This window comes from Triticum dicoccoides, chromosome 5B (assembly GCF_002162155.2).
Source record: "Triticum dicoccoides isolate Atlit2015 ecotype Zavitan chromosome 5B, WEW_v2.0, whole genome shotgun sequence".
Taxonomy (NCBI): Eukaryota; Viridiplantae; Streptophyta; class Magnoliopsida; order Poales; family Poaceae; genus Triticum; species Triticum dicoccoides.
In genome coordinates this window covers 39,650,480-39,670,294 of record NC_041389.1, presented here as the reverse complement: position 1 = coordinate 39,670,294, position 19,815 = coordinate 39,650,480, and the positions used below count along the sequence as shown (strand labels likewise).

Here is a 19,815-nt window from a genome sequence, read left to right as displayed (position 1 = left end):
GGGGGGGGCTTTTGTTTGGGTGGAGGTGCAGCTGGTGTGGCTGCAGCCGCCGCCTACCTCCTGAGGTGGTCAAGGCCTAGGGTGCCGGTGGCCGCCTTGGTCGGCCTTGTGCCGGGGGCTTGTTGCCCGAGGGCCTGTTGTCCGCGCTTGGCAGCAAGGGGCCGTTGTGCTGGATGGGCGGCCATGGCCAGGGGGTCAGGGCTGCCTACATTCGTTTATCCAGTGTTGGCTCCGTCATCGGTTTGGGACCCGGGCCGGCTTTGACCGGGTTGCTTGATAGGGACCGACGGTTTTCTTGTGGCGGCCAGCTTGTCATGTTTTAGTGCCAGGGGAGGACGGTTCAGCGAAAGACACGCAAGGCCATGGGCATTGCTGGTGACGACGATGTCCAAGGACGCCGTTTCCTCCTCGGAGGCATTGCTCCCTGGCCATCCTCCTCGGGTCCTCTGACCTACTTCCCGATGCTCCATCCTCCCATCCTCGGTGTCTTCTTCGATGGTGTTCATTTGATATTCCGGCACTAAGCTTCCTCTAGGTGCTTCTTGTCGCCAGCAATGTACCCCGACGTCTCCTTGGCCTTTGTTAGACAGTAGTCTACTTGGCGTGCGAGGTCATCCCAGGACCAGGGGGTCGCTGGGATCAGTGTCATGCGGGTAGGCTCCGGTGGTATTGTTCAGTCAAGTTGCCTTGGGTGTGATTGTTGGTCGCCTATGACGCTCTCTCAAATTGGTGGGTGGGGCGCCGACAAATGCCATGCTTAACCTGGTCAGGCCGGCAACGACGTTCATGGATGCCGGTCTCCTTCTTGGAGGCATCATCAATTTGCCCCATCCTCCTTCGGACCGATGGCTGCTTTTGTCACCTGATCCGTCGTGTGGAGTGTGCCTTCGAGTGGTGAGCTGTGTTGAGGCGCTCCGAGAAGACTTGAGCTTATTGTCTGGGCCTAGCTAGCTTTCTTACTTTTGTGCTTAGCTTGGCTGTGCTTATTCCCTATTTTTGATTACCTATTTTTAGCTATTTGTGCTTCTCTTGTAGAGCTGGTATCCGGAGTAGTGTGTGTGCGTTTATATGTCTCTATGCCTTTATTTATAAAGCCCGGTGGAAACCTTTTTTAAAGGGAAACACATCTTCCATACATGTATCCGTGCTAATTGATTTTCTGTTTTCATGGTTCTTTTTAATAATCAGATCTATTGTAAATGTTCGCTAAAGGTATAAAGCATCTCAAACATAATAAAAATTACACTGAGAATCTGAGACCACCAAACAATCGCTACTGTTGTTAGAATGAACTGGTGACGTGTTGTTGTCATCGCTCCCCTAACGGAGTCGGCTTGACATTGTTCATGACAACCGAAAAGTCTTTGTGCACGAACGAACTCGAAGTTTTCTCTCCTAACCCTAGGTGGCTAGGGCAAACTCTTCCCTCAAAGCTTCACCGACGGGCCCATGGATTCACCTCTCCTCTGCTTGCCGCTTCGGCGGCCCGTGGCGGGACGGGATTCCCTATGCCTCCGCTTTGATTAGTAGTTTATATGTTAGGATTTTTTTTAATCCTCATAAGCACGATGCTCAAGCAAATGGCGGCGTGTCTTCTTCAAGTTGGTGGTGGTTCGATCATTTCCGCTCAAACTAGACTCCTTTATTTGGGGAAAGCTATCGTGTCGTTAGGGCACCTTCAACGGCAATCCATTTTTTTTCTCCGCATTCATCCGCGGACAAGGAGGCATCAGTATATGGACACGGATGCGGGAGGCCGCCATTCAATGATGCACGCATACATTTCAAACACTTTATGAATCAACCGGATGAAATTCATGCAAACACGACGAATTTCACTAAAATTCGGACGTAATTTATGTTAAAAAAGATATTTTGACTGTTTAACTAAAAACTTATAAAAAAACTAAACTCTATAGCGGACAACAACCTCATACGTGTGGCCGCCCTTTCCTTCCGCACTGTGATCGCCGTCCGCGCCGCCGCCGCCGTTGTTGTCGTCGTCGTCCCTCCAGCGGCGCAAGGCTTTTAGAGGGCCACGGCAACCTTGTCCGGCTGCTGCCTGCCGCTCATGGTGTAGCCGCCCCGCCTCCTACTTCGCGGTTCGGAGTGCCGCCGTGGCCAGTGCCAACAGCGCGGGCGGAGCCCTAGCAACGGCCTTGCCCTAGCTGGCGTCAGAAGACTCGCTGAGAGACCACTTCTCACCGTACTTGGCAATCTCGTTGTCGATGGTGGCGGCGTCTGGCGTCCATCTCCTTGGTGGTGACGAAACGGCTTAGAGCCCACGCGACGGCGAGGTCCGTGTCGTTGAGGACCCATTCTGGCACCTCGTCGGTCCTTGCAAACGAGGAGCGGCGGGCAGCGTTGCGCTGGTCGTACTGCCGCCCACTCCTACTCGGAGACGACGGCCCTCGACCCCGAGGGACCGCCGACATCGCTGCTTCCGAGGTAATGGAGGATGTGGCCGCACACCTTCCTTATGGCCGCCGGTAGCTCCTAGACGGCTTGGCGGTGGATGCGGTGGGGCGGCGAGTCGGGCCTGCGATCGGGCTCGTCCTTCACGCGGCTGCGTGGGGGAGGCGAGCTTCTCCTTGACCCGCCGGGTGGGGACACCGGCTCTGGCTTGACGCGGTAGCGCAGTGGGGATGGTGGCTCCTCCTTGACCCGCGCCGACGACGATGGTGACGGGCCCATCTGACGGAGCGGTCGCTCCGTCCTTATCTCCATTTAACGGACGTATTCTTCGTCTGTTAGAGCCGCCTCGGTGAGGAGGCGCGGCCACTTCTCTGGCTGATGCTCCTCCTCGACGCCAAAGGAGAGGACGATCTCCTGCCTGGCGAAGGAGCCGGCCGCAATGGATGCCGAGGGGCCCGGAGAGCGCAGGCGTCGGTGTCGATCCACCCGAGAATGAACTACCATCGCCACCACCTACCAGTGCGGACCACCACGACTTCGGCATCACCGCTGCAAGAGGAGGGGCTCGAAGAGAAGGAGATGCGGATGTGCATCGCCGGAGCACGGCTTATATAGCCGCGGCCAAGCCAGACAAACAGGCCGTCACTTCATTTCATTGCGGCGCAACGGCGGAGTTGGTAGATTTTTTTAAAGGAGGAAGACCCCCGGCCTCAATATTTGGACGATGCATGGAACCACTTTATTAATTGTTCGCACAAGACCTTACAAAGTAATACAACAGTAAGACTAAAGTCACCGTCTAGGCAACATCTGTTGCTACTTCTATCCAGTTGATGAAGGGATGCTGACAGTCTAGGCATAATACCAAACAAACCTCGCAGCCAAACTTAACATCTAAGACCTAAGGTCCCAATCAGGACGCCTGCCGGGTATGGGGCACACACCGGTCTGGCGCACTCCTCAACCAGGACGCCTGCCGGGTATGAGGCCGCCGCAGCCACCTGCCACCAATCCATCTTCAGAGCTGTACTGATGCATCTACCTTTCCCGATCTAGCTGCCGTCGACGCCACCACGATGCCAGACCGTGTCACCCTCCTGCGTGAGTCCATCTTCGCGCATCGTACGCCGAGTCACCACAGCACCATGCTGCCGAGATCCGCCGTCATCAATGAGTGAGATGACGCACTGCTCCACCAAAGTATCCGTCCTCTGGTCCCTCGCTCACGTGTGTACCTCCAAGAATGACGCCCCAAGGGGGGAACGACACCAGAGCCCCACCGTCATCCGATCATCCGATCCGGGGTTTCCCCCGGAGGTAGCAGAGAGTGGTCTTGAACTTCTCCACGGCGATGCCTTCAAGAAGGGAACGATGCTGATAGCGCCGCCACCGCCGGCCTTGGCAGTAGCCGGAAGCAAGTTTTCACCCAGATTTGTTCGAAGCAATCCAACTCCCGTGCACGGCCGCCGCCACCACCAGGCTGAGCACACGCCGCCACCGGCACCTCCACGATGCCCAGAGGCCGCGAGACTCGCCGCCACCACGCCTGATAGGCAGCCACGGCCGGGCCCGAGCACCACTCAGATCCAATCTGGGGTCAAGAACCGTAGGCGGCAGCGGCTGTCTAGGCGGCACCACCAGACGGGGACAGGCCCTCCAACCTGCCGCAAAGCGAGGCGCTGCTCGATCTTCGAAGCGCCGCGCCACCAATCCCACCGGGAGTGACTAAGCCGCCGCGAGGAAGAAGGGAAGCCGCGGCAGGGGAGATGCCCCGCCGCCGCCGGCACTGCCTAGGCTTTGCCCAGCGGTGGCTCTCGGCGGCGGCGAGGGGGTGGGCAGGGTGGAGGAAGGCCGGCGGCGGGGGCGGCTAGGGTTCCTCGTGTCGCCTCGGAGAGGGACGCGGGGGGCTAAACAATCAGAAATGCAACTTGTGTTGTGCTGCGAGACGGTGATATCTCCGGCGGGTGGAGCTGCAATGCAGTGTGTTGGGTGTCGTGCGCCACTGATCGCCGGCCACGGAAGCTGCAGTGCAACGGTGTTGTTGATGCGGGGGAGAGGCTGATTTTTCTTGTGACCGGTGCGGCTGCACGGGATGTGAGGATGACGTCTCTCTTCTTCCACGGTGTTGGTACGATTGCCTCGCGTCAGCGGGATGACGTCTCTCTTCTTGGATCTCTATAAATAGGAGATCCAGGGATCGCTCTATCCGACATCCCATCTCTCCATCTACATCCTAAGTGTAGCACGCTGCAGCCACATTGCTAATGGCAGCCATGCCTCTAGCTCTAGGTGCACCGAGCCATCATGGTTCATCTTCCTTCTCCTCCACAGTCTCATCAGCTCGGCGAGCGGTCCCGGTGCCAGAGGCTCGTCGGACATCGAGCAACGCTCGCCACACAGTCTCCACAGTTGGCTGCACCGCCACCGCCACCGCCACCACCACCACCATAACCACCACCACATTGCCCGAAGCGGACACGGTCGCGCACCGAGCTACTCCCCGCGGTTTCAACCTCACGTTGTCGAATATCGAGATGAAGGCCACCGTGACGGTGCACATGAAAAGTTTCTGGTCAGGACTTGAAAAAATAACTTCCTTGTCTGAGAAGGCCGCTTGGGTTTACCATTGGACGAACGATCTCCTTCACCGAGAGTGGCTACAACTTGAGCTCGTCTCGGAGTCTAACCCAGGTGACAAGGCTCCCTTGTACTGTCCTCTTCACTTCCGCCCCCTTATTCGAATCCTGCATGCATATAATTTCTTCTTTTTTCTTGTCGTTCAGAGAAACATAATTTGTTTTTTCCAAAGGCAGCCATCTCTATACTATACGGACTCCCTACGGATGCCTATGAGTACCTGCTTTATCAAAATTCCATGCAAACATGAAAAATAATTTAATTAGGTAATTCAACAACAAAATACTCCCTCCGCTCCTGAATAGAAGTCTTTTAGAGATTGCACTACAAACTACACACGGGTGTATGTAGACATATTTTAGAGTGCAGATTTACTCATTTTGCTTAATATATAGTCTATGGTGAAATCTCTACAAAGACTTATATAGGAACGGAGAGAGTACATAATAAATGGATAACAATAATAAATTCAACAACAATAGTAATTCTTCTCGCAAAAAAAAGCAACAAGAACAACGGTACGTAATTCTTGAATAACAAAATGAATCATAAAAGTTACATAAATTCTGGATGTAGATAGAAAATGAACTCCCAAACATATGTAGACATATATACCCATAAATAAGCCGAGAAAAAGACATATACATGCATGGTTTTAAGGGTAATGATACAACCCGACATACAAAAATTCAGAAATCAGAATGAAGGTGGAATGATATAGCCCAAAAACTGATGAGAAAATACAGTCACCATGAATCCCAGCGGGGCCTTAGACCTGAATGTATATATGGTTGTTGGCTGTGGGTGCAGAAGAGCGGGAAGATCCAAGTTATGCCAAATACTCGGGTACAGGAGCCGATGAGGAGTTTTACACGTTCGAGGCCACCTTCACGGTGCCGGCATCGTTCGGCCCCATCGGCGCCGTGCGAGTGGTGAACGACCACTACAACGAGATGTTGCTAGGAGACGTCAGGATCTTCCCCGCCGACCAGGGCCCCAAGTCGTCCAGCGCTACGTTATTCCACTGCAACTCGTGGATCCACCCCTCGCGCAGCAGCAGCAGCAACGACGACAAGCGTACTTTCTTCCCTGTCACGGTCGGTACCCTACCCTGCCCTAAACTGAACCAACTTCACAAACACTAGCATGCAATTACCTTACCAGCAGCTACCATCGTGCCTGCGTGCGGCGGTGCAGTACTCTTACCTCCCGTCGAAGACGCCCGAGGGCATGAAGAAGCTGCGCCGCAGTGAGCTACTGGCCATCCGCGGCGACGGCACCGGCGAGCGCAAGCCACACCAGCGCATCTACGACTATGACGTCTACAACGACCTCGGCAACAAGCGACCTGTGCTCGGCCGCGCTCAATACATGCAAGGTACGTACCGCCCCGCCGTACTCCTCTCGCTTGTCTAAAAAAACACTCCTCTAGTATGGTGTCAAAAACGCTGATTATGGGCACTACACTAGATGAATCTTGTCGTGAAGATGCACCTTCGGAAGTGAGGGCCACCGACAAGATTTATGTGCCCCGGGACGAGGCGTTCACGGAGATAAAAGACGCGGCGTTCATAAGAGAGCTGGTTTTGTCCGCGGCACACGCGGCCTGCACGGTCGAGTTCAAGGATATGAAAGACCACAGGAGCCAGAGTTTCCCTTCCTTGGCGGCGATCGATGCGCTGTACGACGTCGACTTCACCAACCAGCCCTCGCAATCGCAACCGCACACACAAGCGGAGATTGTCGGGGTCGTGATAGGTTTTGTTGTGGATGAGCTGGAGCGCCTCCTCCATGGAGCGCACCTTTCGGAGGAGATCTGCAGATTCTTGAAGTTTGAAACGCCGGAAATTCATGATAGTACGTACTCCTACTGTGGTACTACTCAGTAGAGATTTGCATGTTTAATTAGTTCTAGTACTAGTAGATATCAATGTTTTAAATAGCGGGCTATGGAAAATAGCGGCGAGCCTCCAAATCAGATGCATATGCTACCATCCCGTAATTCTTACTGGTGCATATATGCATCCATGCATGTTGGAAAATGATGCAGAGGACAAGTTTGCTTGGTTCAGAGATGAGGAGTTTGCGCGACAAACCCTTGCAGGGATGAACCCACTGAGCATCCAACTAGTCACGGTACACTATCCACTCTATATATGTTCAGTTATATAGTATCAGTTCATCACCATTACCGTAGATGCATGTGCATGGTACCTTGAAAACTGCGCATGAATGCAGGAGCTGCCTATCGTCAGCAAGCTGGACGGGCCATCCCTTATCACTAAAGAGCTGATTGAAGAGCAGATAAACGGTGTCATGACAGCTGAGGAGGTGAGAATTAAACAAGGAAGAAAGAAGCATGATGCATGCATAACTAATTACACCCTCGGTTCCTAAATATAATTTTTTTATAGATTTTAATATGAACTACATACGGAGCAAAACGAGTGAATCTAGAATCTACACTGTGCCTATATACATCAGTATGTAGTTCATATTAAAATCTGTAAAAAAAGACTTATATATATGTAATAAGCATATATATATATATATATATATATATATACGTACGTACAGGCCATGCGTAGGAAGAAGCTGTTCATGCTGGACTACCACGACATGTTCCTGCCATTCGTACACAAGGTGCGCATGCTTGAGGACACGACGTTGTATGGGTCGCGCACGCTCTTCTTCCTCACAGGGGACGGCACACTCCGGCCGATCGCCATCGAGCTGACGAGGCCTGAGTCACAGGATCATGGCCGTCGCAACTCGCCATCCCCGACCAAGGACGAGTGGCGCCAGGTCTTCACGCCGGGATCCAGCGTCACAGAATCCTGGCTGTGGCAGCTCGCCAAGTCCCATGTCCTGGCTCATGACACCGGCTACCACCAGCTCGTTAGCCACTGGTACGTCTACGCCCCAGTCTAATTATTCATTCACAGCGCGTGCGTGCATGCATGCCTGTCTGTCTGATTGTTTTGCGTTTCGTCACATGCCAGGCTGAGGACGCACTGTTGTGTTGAGCCGTACATCATCTGCTGAGCCAGATGCACCCCATCTACCAGCTGCTGCACCCGCACTTCCGGTACACCATGGAGATAAACGCTCAGGCGCGCCAGATGCTCGTCAACGCGGGTGGAATCATCGAGAGCACCTTTTCGCCCGGAAGATACTGCATGGAGCTCAGCTCCGTGGTTTACGACAAGTTCTGGCGGTTCGACATGGAGGCTCTGCCGGAAGATCTCATCCGGAGGGGCATGGCGGTGAGAGGGGAGGATGGCAAACTGGAGTTGGCCATAGAGGACTACCCATACGCCAACGATGGCCTCATGGTCTGGGATGCCATCAAGCAGTGGGCGTCGGACTACGTGAAGCACTACTACAAATGCGCGAAGGACATCATCGACGACCAGGAGCTCCAAGGTTGGTGGACGGAGGTGCGAACCAAAGGCCACGAGGATAAGAAGGACGAGCCGTGGTGGCCGGTGCTGGACAGCCACGAGAGTCTGGTCCAAGTCTTGGCCACCATCACGTGGGTCACGTCCGCGCATCACGCCGCCGTCAACTTTGGCCAGTACCCCCTGGCTGGGTACGTCCCCAACCGCCCAACCACAACCCGGAAGAACATGCCGTCGGAGATGGGCGGCCCCGACTCCAAGGAGATGCGCGCGTTTCTGGAGGAGCCAGAGAGGGTGCTGCTGGACACCTTCCCATCCCAGTACCAGAGCGTCCTGGTCATGCTGATACTGAACCTCCTGTCTTCACACTCGCCAGACGAGGAATACATGGCCACGTACGGAGAGCTTGTGTGGAGACAGGAAGAGGAGATCAAAGAGGCTTTTGACAGGTTCAAATCCAAAATGATAGATATCGCGGTGCAGATCGACAAGGCCAACATGGACTCCAAGCTAAAAAACCGTTATGGCCCTGGTGTGGTGCCGTATGTGCTGCTCAGGCCGTCAAATGGTCATCCCGAGGACGAGAAAACGGTGATGGGGATGGGCATCCCGCACAGCATCTCCATTTGAAATTCAGATGTGCCGCGCTGCATGGATGAGCAGAGCTAGCCGTACATACGTGTCTTCTAGTACTGTGTATAAATGTATACTACCTTACTAGATGATACTTTGCACGCTGCCACAAAAATCGGCTGATTGAGACATGAATGTTTGGTTCAATAATATGAGATCTTTGAATATATATATGGTTTACTGTATTTGATCATTGTCTAGTTATAAAACATATATTAAATATAAGAGTGCAGCGATTCGGTGCTCACGCTCATCTGCGTCCGGTCAGAAAAAAAATTCAAAACAAATACTAAAAAAATTCAAAAAATTCCATTTTTATTCCTATCGTAGACAATTTATTGCGTGAGGTTCGCTCCAAATTTTAGCTCATTTGGACATCTGAGTAGCTCTCAGCAAAATAGACAAATTGGGTCAAAACATCACATGAACAGTAAACTGTTTTACAGACCCTGGATTTGTTTTTTTTTTAGAGTTTCTCAGTTGTCCAAATGATTTAAAAATTATGGCGGACCTAACGCATCAAATTGTCTATCATGGGAAAAAATTGGAATTTTTTTAATTTTATAGTATTTGTTTTGATTTTTTTATTCAACATGGGGGCAGATGAGCGCGGGCTCAGAAAATGATTTCTCTAAATATAAGTACTATAATAGTTTCCATGCAAGGTTGCCTGTTGAGTGGGTTGTCTTTTCGCATGCATGATTGCATAATGAGACAACCATTTCTCCATCAATAATTGCATGTAGAGGTGGGATGTTGCATTACTATGGGTCTTCTTGTAGTGTGTATAAATATATACCCTTTCTAGATGATACTTCACGTGAGACAAAAAATGACTAATTGGAATATGGATATTTGGATTAATAATATGAGATCTTTAATATATATATAGAGAGAGAGACAATAACACTATTCTAATCCCAGGATTAGAATAGTTATTCTGATCACAGCGGCCCTATAAGGAGCCGAACAGGTGTTCCCGAGATCCAAAGAGCAGAGCCAGACCGGCCCATAAGCACTTTTCCGAACGGCCTTATAACCAGCGACGACCTTCTCCTTCTGCAGCCCCGCCGTCGTTCTCCTCCCATGGCCCCGCCGCCGCCTCCTCCCGCGACCCGTCGCCGGCCTCTCCCGTTGTTGGGGAACGTAGCAGAAATTCAAAATTTTCCTACGTGTCACCAAGATCTATCTAAGGAGAAACCAGCAACGAGGGGAAGGAGAGTGCATCTATATACCCTTGTAGATCGCTAAGCGGAAGCGTTCAAGAGAACGGGGTTGAAGGAGTCGTACTCATCGTGATCCAAATCACCGGAGATCCTAGTGCCGAACGGACGGCACATCCGCGTTCAACACACGTACAGCCCGGTGACATCTCCCATGCCTTGATCCAGCAAGGAGAGAGGGAGAGGTTGAGGAAGACTCCATCCATCAGCAGCACGACGGCGTGGTGGTGGTGGAGGAGCGTGGCACTCCAGCAGGGCTTCGCCAAGCCCGCGAGAGACGGGGAGGGAGAGAGGTAGGGCTGCGCCTTGAGGGAGAGGTTCTCATGTGTTGGCAGCCCCAAAACCCTCAAGTATATATAGGGGAGAGGGAGGGGGGTGCGCCCCCTCTAGGGTTTCCACCCCAAGGGGTGCGGCAGCCCCAATCCCATCTAAGGGTGGCGGCCAAGGGGGGAGAGGGGGGAAACTTGCCCCCCAAGTTAGGTGGAAGCACCCCCTCCCCAAACCCTAGGCGCCTTGGGCCCTTGTGGCGGGGCGCACCAGCCCACCTGGGGCTGGTCCCCTCCCACACTTGGCCCATGCAGCCCTCCGGGGCCGGTGGCCCCACTTGGTGGACCCCCGGGACCCTCCCGGTGGTCCCGGTACGTTACTGATAAAACCCAAAACTTTTCCGGTGACCAAAACAGGACTTCCCATATATAAATCTTTACCTCCGGACCATTCCGTAACTCCTTGTGACGTCCGGGATCTCATCCGGGACTCCGAACAACATTCGGTAACCACATACAAACTTTCTTTATAACCCTAGCGTCATCGAACCTTAAGTGTGTAGACCCTACGGGTTCGGGAACCATGCAGACATGACCGAGACGTTCTCTGGTCAATAACCAACAGCGGGATCTGGATACCCATGTTGGCTCCCACATGTTCCACGATGATCTCATCGGATGAACCACGATGTCAAGGACTCAATCAATCCCGTATACAATTCCCTTTGTCTAGCGGTATTATACTTGCCCGAGATTCGATCGTCGGTATACCGATACCTTGTTCAATCTCGTTAGCGGCAAGTCTCTTTACTCGTTCCATAACACATCATCCCGCGATCAACTCTTTGATCACATTGTGCACATTATGATGATGTCCTACCGAGTGGGACCAGAGATACCTCTCCGTCACACGGAGTGACAAATCCCAGTCTCGATTCGTGCCAACCCAACAGACACTTTCGGAGATACCTGTAGTGCACCTTTATAGCCACCTAGTTACGTTGTGACGTTTGGTACACCCAAAGCATTCCTACGGTATCCGGGAGTTGCACAATCTCATGGTCTAAGGAAAAGATACTTGACATTAGAAAAGCTTTAGCATATGAACTACGATCTTTGTGTTAGGCTTAGGATTGGGTCTTGTCCATCACATCATTCTCCTAATGATGTGATCCCGTTATCAACGACATCTAATGTCCATGGTTAGGAAACCGTAACCATCTATTGATCAACGAGCTAGTCAACTAGAGGCTTACTAGGGACATGGTGTTGTCTATGTATCCACACATGTATCTGAGTTTCCTATCAATACAATTATAGCATGGATAATAAGCGATTATCATGAACAAGGAAATATAATAATAACTAATTTACTATTGCCTCTAGGGCATATTTCCAACAGTCTCCCACTTGCACTAGAGTCAATAATCTAGTTCACATCGCCATGTGATTAACACTCACAGGTCACATCGCCATGTGACCAACATCCAAAGAGTTTACTAGTGTCATTAAACTAGTTCACATCATCATGTGATTTAGACTCAATGAGTTCCGAGGTTTGATCATGTTTTGCTTGAGAGAGGTTTTAGTCAACGGGTCTGCAACATTCAGATCCGTATGTACTTCGCAAATCTCTAGGTCATATTGTAAATGTTGCTTCCACGCTCTACTTGGAGCTATTCCAAATGGTTGATCCACTATACGTATCCGGTTTTCTACTCAGAGTCACTCGGATAGGTGTTAAAGCTTGCATCGACGTAACCCTTTACGCCGAACTCTTTATTACCTCCATAATCGAGAAACATGTCCTTATTACTCCAAGGACAATTTTGACCGCTGTCCAATGATCCATTCCTGGATCATTCTTGTACCCCTTGACTGACTCATGGCAAGGCACACTTCCGGTGCGGTATACAGCATAGCATACTATAGAGCCTACGTCTGAAGCGTAGGGGACGACCTTCGTCCTTTCTCTCCTTTCTGTCCTGGTCGAGCTTTAAGTCTTAACTTCGTACCTTACAACTCAGCCAAAAACTCCTTCTTTGACTGATCCATCTTGAACACTTTCAAGATCATGTCAAGGTACGTGCTCATTTGAAAGTATTATTAAGCATTTTGATCTATTCTTATAGATCTTGATGCTCAATGTTCAAGTAGCTTAATCCAGGTTTTCTATTGAAAAACATCTTTCAAATAACCCTATATGCTTTCCAGAAATTTTACATCATTTCTGATCATCAATATGTCAACAACATATACTCATCAGAAATTCTATAGTGCTCCCACTCACTTATTTGGAAATACAAGTTTCTCATAAACTTTGTATAAACCCAAAATCTTTGATCATCTTATCAAAGTATATATTCCAACTCCGAGATGCTTACTCCAGTCCATGGAAGGATCGCTGGAGCTAGCATACCTTTTAGCATCTTTAGGATCGACAAAACCTTTCTGATTGTATCACATGCAACCTTTTCTTACGAAAACTGGTAAGGAAACTCGTTTTGACATCCATCTGCCAGATTTTATAAATGCAGCTAATGCTAACATGATTCCGACGGACTTAAGCATCGCTACGGATGAGAAAATCTCATCGTAGTCAACTCCTTGAACTTGTGAAGAACTCTTCACCACAAGTCGAGCTTCATAGACGGTGACATTACCGTCCACATCCGTCTTCTTCATTTATCTCAATGGCTTGCTGATTCAGATGTGCCGCGCTGCATGGATGGGCAGAGCTAGCCGTACATACGTGTCTTCTAGTACTGTGTATAAATACCTTTACCTTACTAAATGATACTTTGCACGCTGCGACAAAAATTGGCTGATTGAATCATGAATGTTTGGATTAATAATATGAGATACTATTTGAGTATAGATATGGTTCACTGTATTTGATCATTGTATATACACACACACACTTATTGCGGGAAAAAATATATATTAATTAAATATAAGTACTATCATAGTTTTTCATGCAAGGTTGCCTGTTGAGTGGGTTGTCTTTTTGCATGCATGATTACATAATGAGACAACCATTTCTCCATCAATAATTGCATGTAGAGGTGGCATGTTGCATTACTACGGGTCTTCTTGTAGTGTGTATAAATATATACCGTTTCTGGATGATACTCCAGGTGCGACAAAAAATGACTGATTGGAATATACATACATACATATATATATATATATATATATATATATATATATATATATATATATATATATATATATAATTTATTGTGTTTGATCATTGTCTAGTTATAAAATATATATTGAATATAAGAACTGTAATAGTTTTGGGAAACGCTTCCTATCAGTAGTCCTATAGGATGAAATCATCAGACCAATCCGGAGACGTCGATGCGTTTTTCTCTCACGGCTGAGATTGTTTCCAAACCAGGCCAAATATTTTCGCCAGGTCCCACCTATAATTGCTCGTCAATTATCCCGCATTAATATCGCCTTCCTAAAACCCACCCGACCACTTCCCCATCTCGCCTACTCTTGAACTGTCTCCAACGCCGATCTCGCAATTGCCCTACCGCCTTCCATCTCTTCGCCATGAACCTGCCATACCAACTGTGCCGGTGAGATCCAATACGCCGGTCCGTTGTCCAATCCGGTGGTTGTACTCGGCATTATCTGCCGCGACGACGAGCGAGCTCCCGCTCCCCTACATGGTCGTCTCCACTAGATATGGGACCCAAGTTCTTCAGTCCGTCGCGGCGGATCATCGTCTCAATTGCGGAGCACCAAAACGCGAGGAAGATTGCAGGATCCGCCCCCTCCCCACAGGCAGCGTACATACACTGGTCTCAGCTAGGTATCTAGTCGTCCAATCTTGATTCTTCTGTCCATATTATGGTTTTATCCTACTTGTGCTTCATCACTATATTATCTACTCCCTCCGTCCCAAAATAAGTGTCTTGAGCTTAGTACAAATTTGTACTAGAGCTAGTACAAAGTTGAGACAGTTATTTTGGGACGGAGGGAGTACGAATTTTGGTTCACTTATCAGACTTCTAACTGATGTGTAATCGATCACTATATCGTATGCGAATTTTGGTTAATTTAGTACGCACATCACAATAATATGCGTCTCAATTTTGGTGCTATAGTTGTCATTTCAAATTTTCATGCTTCCATCCATGATTAGTTCTCTTCCAAAGTTCCATGTTCATGCTTATTTATTATGCAACACCTATGTTCGAATGACTATGCTTCTGAACTCTATACAATTTGATTGCATAGTTTGTTAAAAAATGATAAATTGGTTTGGTGAGATGAAAATTCTATCCTCTTATTGCCTGAAGTTCTTTAATTAGCTCCCTTTTTTTGTGCTTCTTACCATGACGCATCTATATTTTAATACTTTTACATCTTTCTGGGCTAGAAAATTGTTTCCGCTAGGCAACAGTACATCAGTTAAATTTGTATCTATGCAAAACAAGCCATGCATCCTCTTCATTTGCCACAATGTTAGTATGTTCTACATTACCAAATGTTTTATTTTCCAACCAACAATAGTAATCTTGCGCTGCCATAATTTTATGCTTCCTAAAACTTGCCATACTTTGGGTAACAAATAAGCCTTTTTTATGTCAATGTCTTGCTTAAGTACATACAATTGAAATATTAATTTATTCATGAAGCACAACTTTGTCTATGCCTTGCTTCCATACAATTGAAATCCTAATTTATTAATGAAGCACAACTTTATGCATCTGATCATGCCAGCAATGAAAGTTTCATGTCTACACTATGTCTTTTATATTTATTGTGAAAATAATTAAAGCTATTGCTTCCTATCAACCATGCTTCCTCTTGTTTCTTGCAGATAATTCTATGGTAATGAATTTTTTGCTTCAACCATTGTAAGTCTATGCTACTTTTATTGTACAAGCATTTTGCTTCAACCATTATGGAATACTAATGTATGCTTCAACCACTATATGTGTCTGCTTCAACCATTGCCAGCGTTGCTTCTATTCCTACATTATATTATATACTGTCATTGTATTACTTTTAGTGAATTTTTGTACTAACCACTGAATTGTGAACTTCATTCTTTCTCACTGAATGGTTCAGTTCTATAGATTCGCAATGATGATGTCATGAGCCGAGATTGAGATCAACCAGGCACATCTCTGAGTTTTTGGTTTTACAACAAATGATGTTAGAGCTCATGGCACACACGGATCTTGTCATTTTCAGATTATCCAGTGCCCGCCCCTATGTCGGCTACGATGAAATGAAAGTAGTGTTGTAATAGATTTTTTTATTTCGTTACAAAATAAATTTGTAAATTTATGTTCTCATGGGGATAATATATTTCAATGCTTGATCATTCATGTTGTGCTTCACGTGATTTCTTGTGAAGCAAAATTTTCCATTATATGAAAATATCATTTCCTTTGCACCCAAAAAAAATATTTTGGTTGGAAGCAATTTATGATTGATGTAAGCATCAAGAAAAGGATGCTTCCATGCAACGAGAAGAATGCTTCTGTGGCATAAAAACCATGTTGCCATCTATGAAGAAACACATCTTAAAAATGTCAAAAACAATTTTATGATCGATGGAAGCACCAAGAAAAAATGATGCTTCCATGCATCCAGAAGAATACTTCTGTGGTGTAAAATATTGTTGCCATCTATAAAGAAAAACCTCTAAAAAATATCATAATTGATTGCCAAATTTAATCGTGAGAAGTTTTGTAGTTTCCCAAATTATTTCTAAGAAAAAGGGATTTGACATCATTCCTGAAATGATGCTCCCGTGCATCAATAAGAATGCTTCCATGTCATCAAAATCATGTTGCCATCCATAAACAAACGAGTCCAAAAAAATATCATAATTAATTTCTGGATTTAATTGTGAGAAATAATCGTACTTTCCAAAATTATGAAGCAATTTTAGGAAACAAATCGCAATATTTGGGGGTTAGCAGGAAGCAATTACTAGGAAAGGATCGCAATTTCCGGGGGTGGTTGGTGATTAGGAAGCAGCAATCTTTACGGAAGCAGTTATACAAGGAAGGAAGCAATTCACGAAGGAAACAAACCTACCACGCGTGGTTTTTTTTTTATACCAGATCGGACGACCATTATTCTTCTGATCCTACGGCTTGCAACTAGTCTGATAGATGCAAAGGATCAGTAGTCTGATCCCTAGCGGCTCCCAATAGTTTTTCATGCAATGTTGCGTGTTGGGCGAGTCTTTTGGCATGCATGATTGCATAATGAGAAAATCATTTCTCCATAAATAGTTACATGTTGAGGTGGCATGTTGCATTACTACTGAAATCACACTGATTGCCGAGTGTCAACCTGTTTGTCGAGTGTCTTTTCTCAGACACTTGTACAAAATTATAAAATGCAAGAAAAATAAAGACAAATCTCACTCCCTTCTATATCATAAAGAAAAGATATATTTTTATACTTCCCTAAGAAGAAAAGAAGTGCCTCTATATTTACATTATAGATTTATGTATCACTCCCTCGCTCGTGCCTCTTCGACCGAGCCACTCCCTCGCTCACCCTCGTCTCCGACACCATCAAGGATGAGGCGCGCCTATGGGCAAAGGCAGGCGCCAAAGGGCTACTTAACATCATCCCTGGCGAGTAGCTACTAGGTTAGACTTTAGGGCTGAGCAGACCCCTGGTTCCAAGTCTGCTCCGACGCTCGTGCACCATGCCTCCTGCGTACATGGCCCTGTAAGCGTTGTAATCTCATGCTACTTTCTCCTTCTATCAATACAAAGATACGCAGCTTGCGTATTCGCGAAAAAATATTTATGTATCGCAATCCATCTCGCACTATTGGAATCCACTTCCTTGTCGTCTGCCACTTCTTTGCCATCCGCTAGCTGACAGCAAAGAAAGGCTTTGCCATCAGCCATCGAAAAACTGACGGCAAAGAGATAGCGGACGGCAAAGGATGGCTTTGCCATCAGCATATCTTTGTCGTCCGCTAGCTGACGGCAAAGAGGGTGGGTGGCGGGCGTACCGGGGTGAACTAACGGCCATCTTCTTTGTCGTCCGCCAGCAGACGGCAAAGAAGATAGCCGTTAGTTCGCCCGTTTCCCCCCGGCCCCACCCCACTAGGTACGCTCTTTGTCGTCTGCTGGCAGACGGCAAAGAGCTGGGACCTAGCAGATAAGGGGTCGCGCCCGCGCCCGATCTGTCCATTCCCTCTCTCTCCCTGCCTGAGCCGCCCCGACCCCTCACCCCTGCCGCCGCCCGGCCGCGTCGCGCCCGCCCCACCTAGGCGAGCTTGAGCCGCCCCCGCCCACAAGAATTAGACAAGGGTTCTAATGTGTCGGCCCACAAGAACACCATAGCATGGCAAAGCACCATGCAGGACCTTCCATGCCGTTAAAATAAAAAGGGTTAATTGGATAAATTGCCACTCGAATTTTGACGATTCCGAGAAATGCCACTGCAATTTTCAAACTTTGAAAAATGTCACTGTAAATTTTGCAAACTTTAAAAAACACCATTGTAGACTTAAAAAACGGAAATGTTAACGCCCACACGTGTGGGCGCTACCCAACTCGCCCACACGCCTGAATCATCGTCCACTGTCTTTTGCACGAATCTTGACACGAAAAGGTGGATTTGGTGTGCCACGTAGGACGGGGCTGGTGTGTGGGCGTTGGAGAGTTTGCCCACACACCCGCACAACGCTGTTTGCCAGCTGAGTTGTGTGGGCAAACTGCTTTTCACCGACACAGCCACCACCTAGGTCATGCGCGTGTGGGCGAACTGCTTTTCGCCCACACGACACTCCTACCTTGTGGATGGCAACTGCAGTTGTGCGAACGTGACAACTCGGTACACATATGGCAACTGAACTGCAGTTACGCGAATGTGGCAACTCAGTACACACACATGGCAACTGTGATTCTTTGCTACACGGCAACTGCAGTTGCGCGCACGTGGCAACCAGATAAACACATATGGCAACTGAACTGCAGTTACGCGAATGTGGCAACTCAGTACACACACATGGCAACTGTGATTCTTTGTTACACGGCAACTGCAGTTGCGCGCACGTGGCAACCAGATAAACACACATGCCAAACGGTGATTAACAATACATGGCAACTATGGTTGGACCACACGCGGCAACTAGGTAAACACACATGACAATTACTGTTTTGACCATATATGGCAAGTAGTTAATCACACATGACAACTACGGTCTGATTACACGCGGCAACTATCATAAATTAGACATGGCAACTATATTTAACCAAAACAGATAGAGTTGCCATGCTTTTATAACTACAGTTGCCATACCGGATAACTACATCTGCCAACCAGGATGGCAACTAAACCGTCATCCCGCGGAGTACTTAATATAGTTGCGCTAGGACGTGTGGGCATTTTTGCTTCGTGCCACACACACGGGGTGAAGATAAGTAGTACTTGTTGGGCGTGTGGCACGAAATAGCCGCGCCCACACGTGTGGGCAATTCTAATGTCCGCCCACACACAGCCCGTGTGGGCTGCCTCCTGGGTACACCACACATGGTGTGTGGACGCATGTCGTATATGCCACACGTGTGGCAGTTAGCGCGACCCTAAAAAATAGCACTAAAAATGGCATTTTTTAAAGTTTGGAAGTTGCAGTGGCATTTTTCAGAATCACCAGAATTAGAGTGGCATTTATCAAACTAACCCAAATAAAAATGCCATGTTTTAAGTAATAAAATTGCCATGCCAATTAAAATAAAAATGCTAATAAAGTTCTGAGCAGCATATTCAGCAAATTCTGCATTGGAAAATGATTAGTCTTTCAGAATCATGCTGGTCCTCGGCCATTCCGACAATTTTGATTTTTGAGCAGGGCAGTAACATGGAACGACCTGAACGCCCAGTAGCTATCCAAAGAATGAGCAATGAAATTGAACCCATATTCTGGATGGGATCAAAGATTTATAGGTCGGGATTACTGATGTCACTGTTCTACAGATCTGCGTTGTACCTGGACAATCTTCCAAATTTGTACTCTAGGTCTGAGATGTGTTTGGGCCCACTTTAACAAAATAATAGGAAATTGTATTTTTTAGGCCCTATCCAAGGAAAGAAAAGGTGTTCCAAACACACAGAATGTTATAACCATTTCTTTTGCAATCAAAATGCCAAGGAGAAGACATTGCATCTTTTTTGGGATTGTACCTTTGCTTAAAGATGTTGGTTATCCATTCTACCCAACTAGCAGAGAGGAAT

General features: G+C 47.8%; 1 pseudogene; it reads left to right on the top strand.

The window, feature by feature from the left end:
* Positions 1-6,543: 6,543 nt before the first annotated feature.
* LOC119307231 lies at positions 6,544-9,253 on the top strand (annotated as a pseudogene).
* Positions 9,254-19,815: the final 10,562 nt, after the last annotated feature.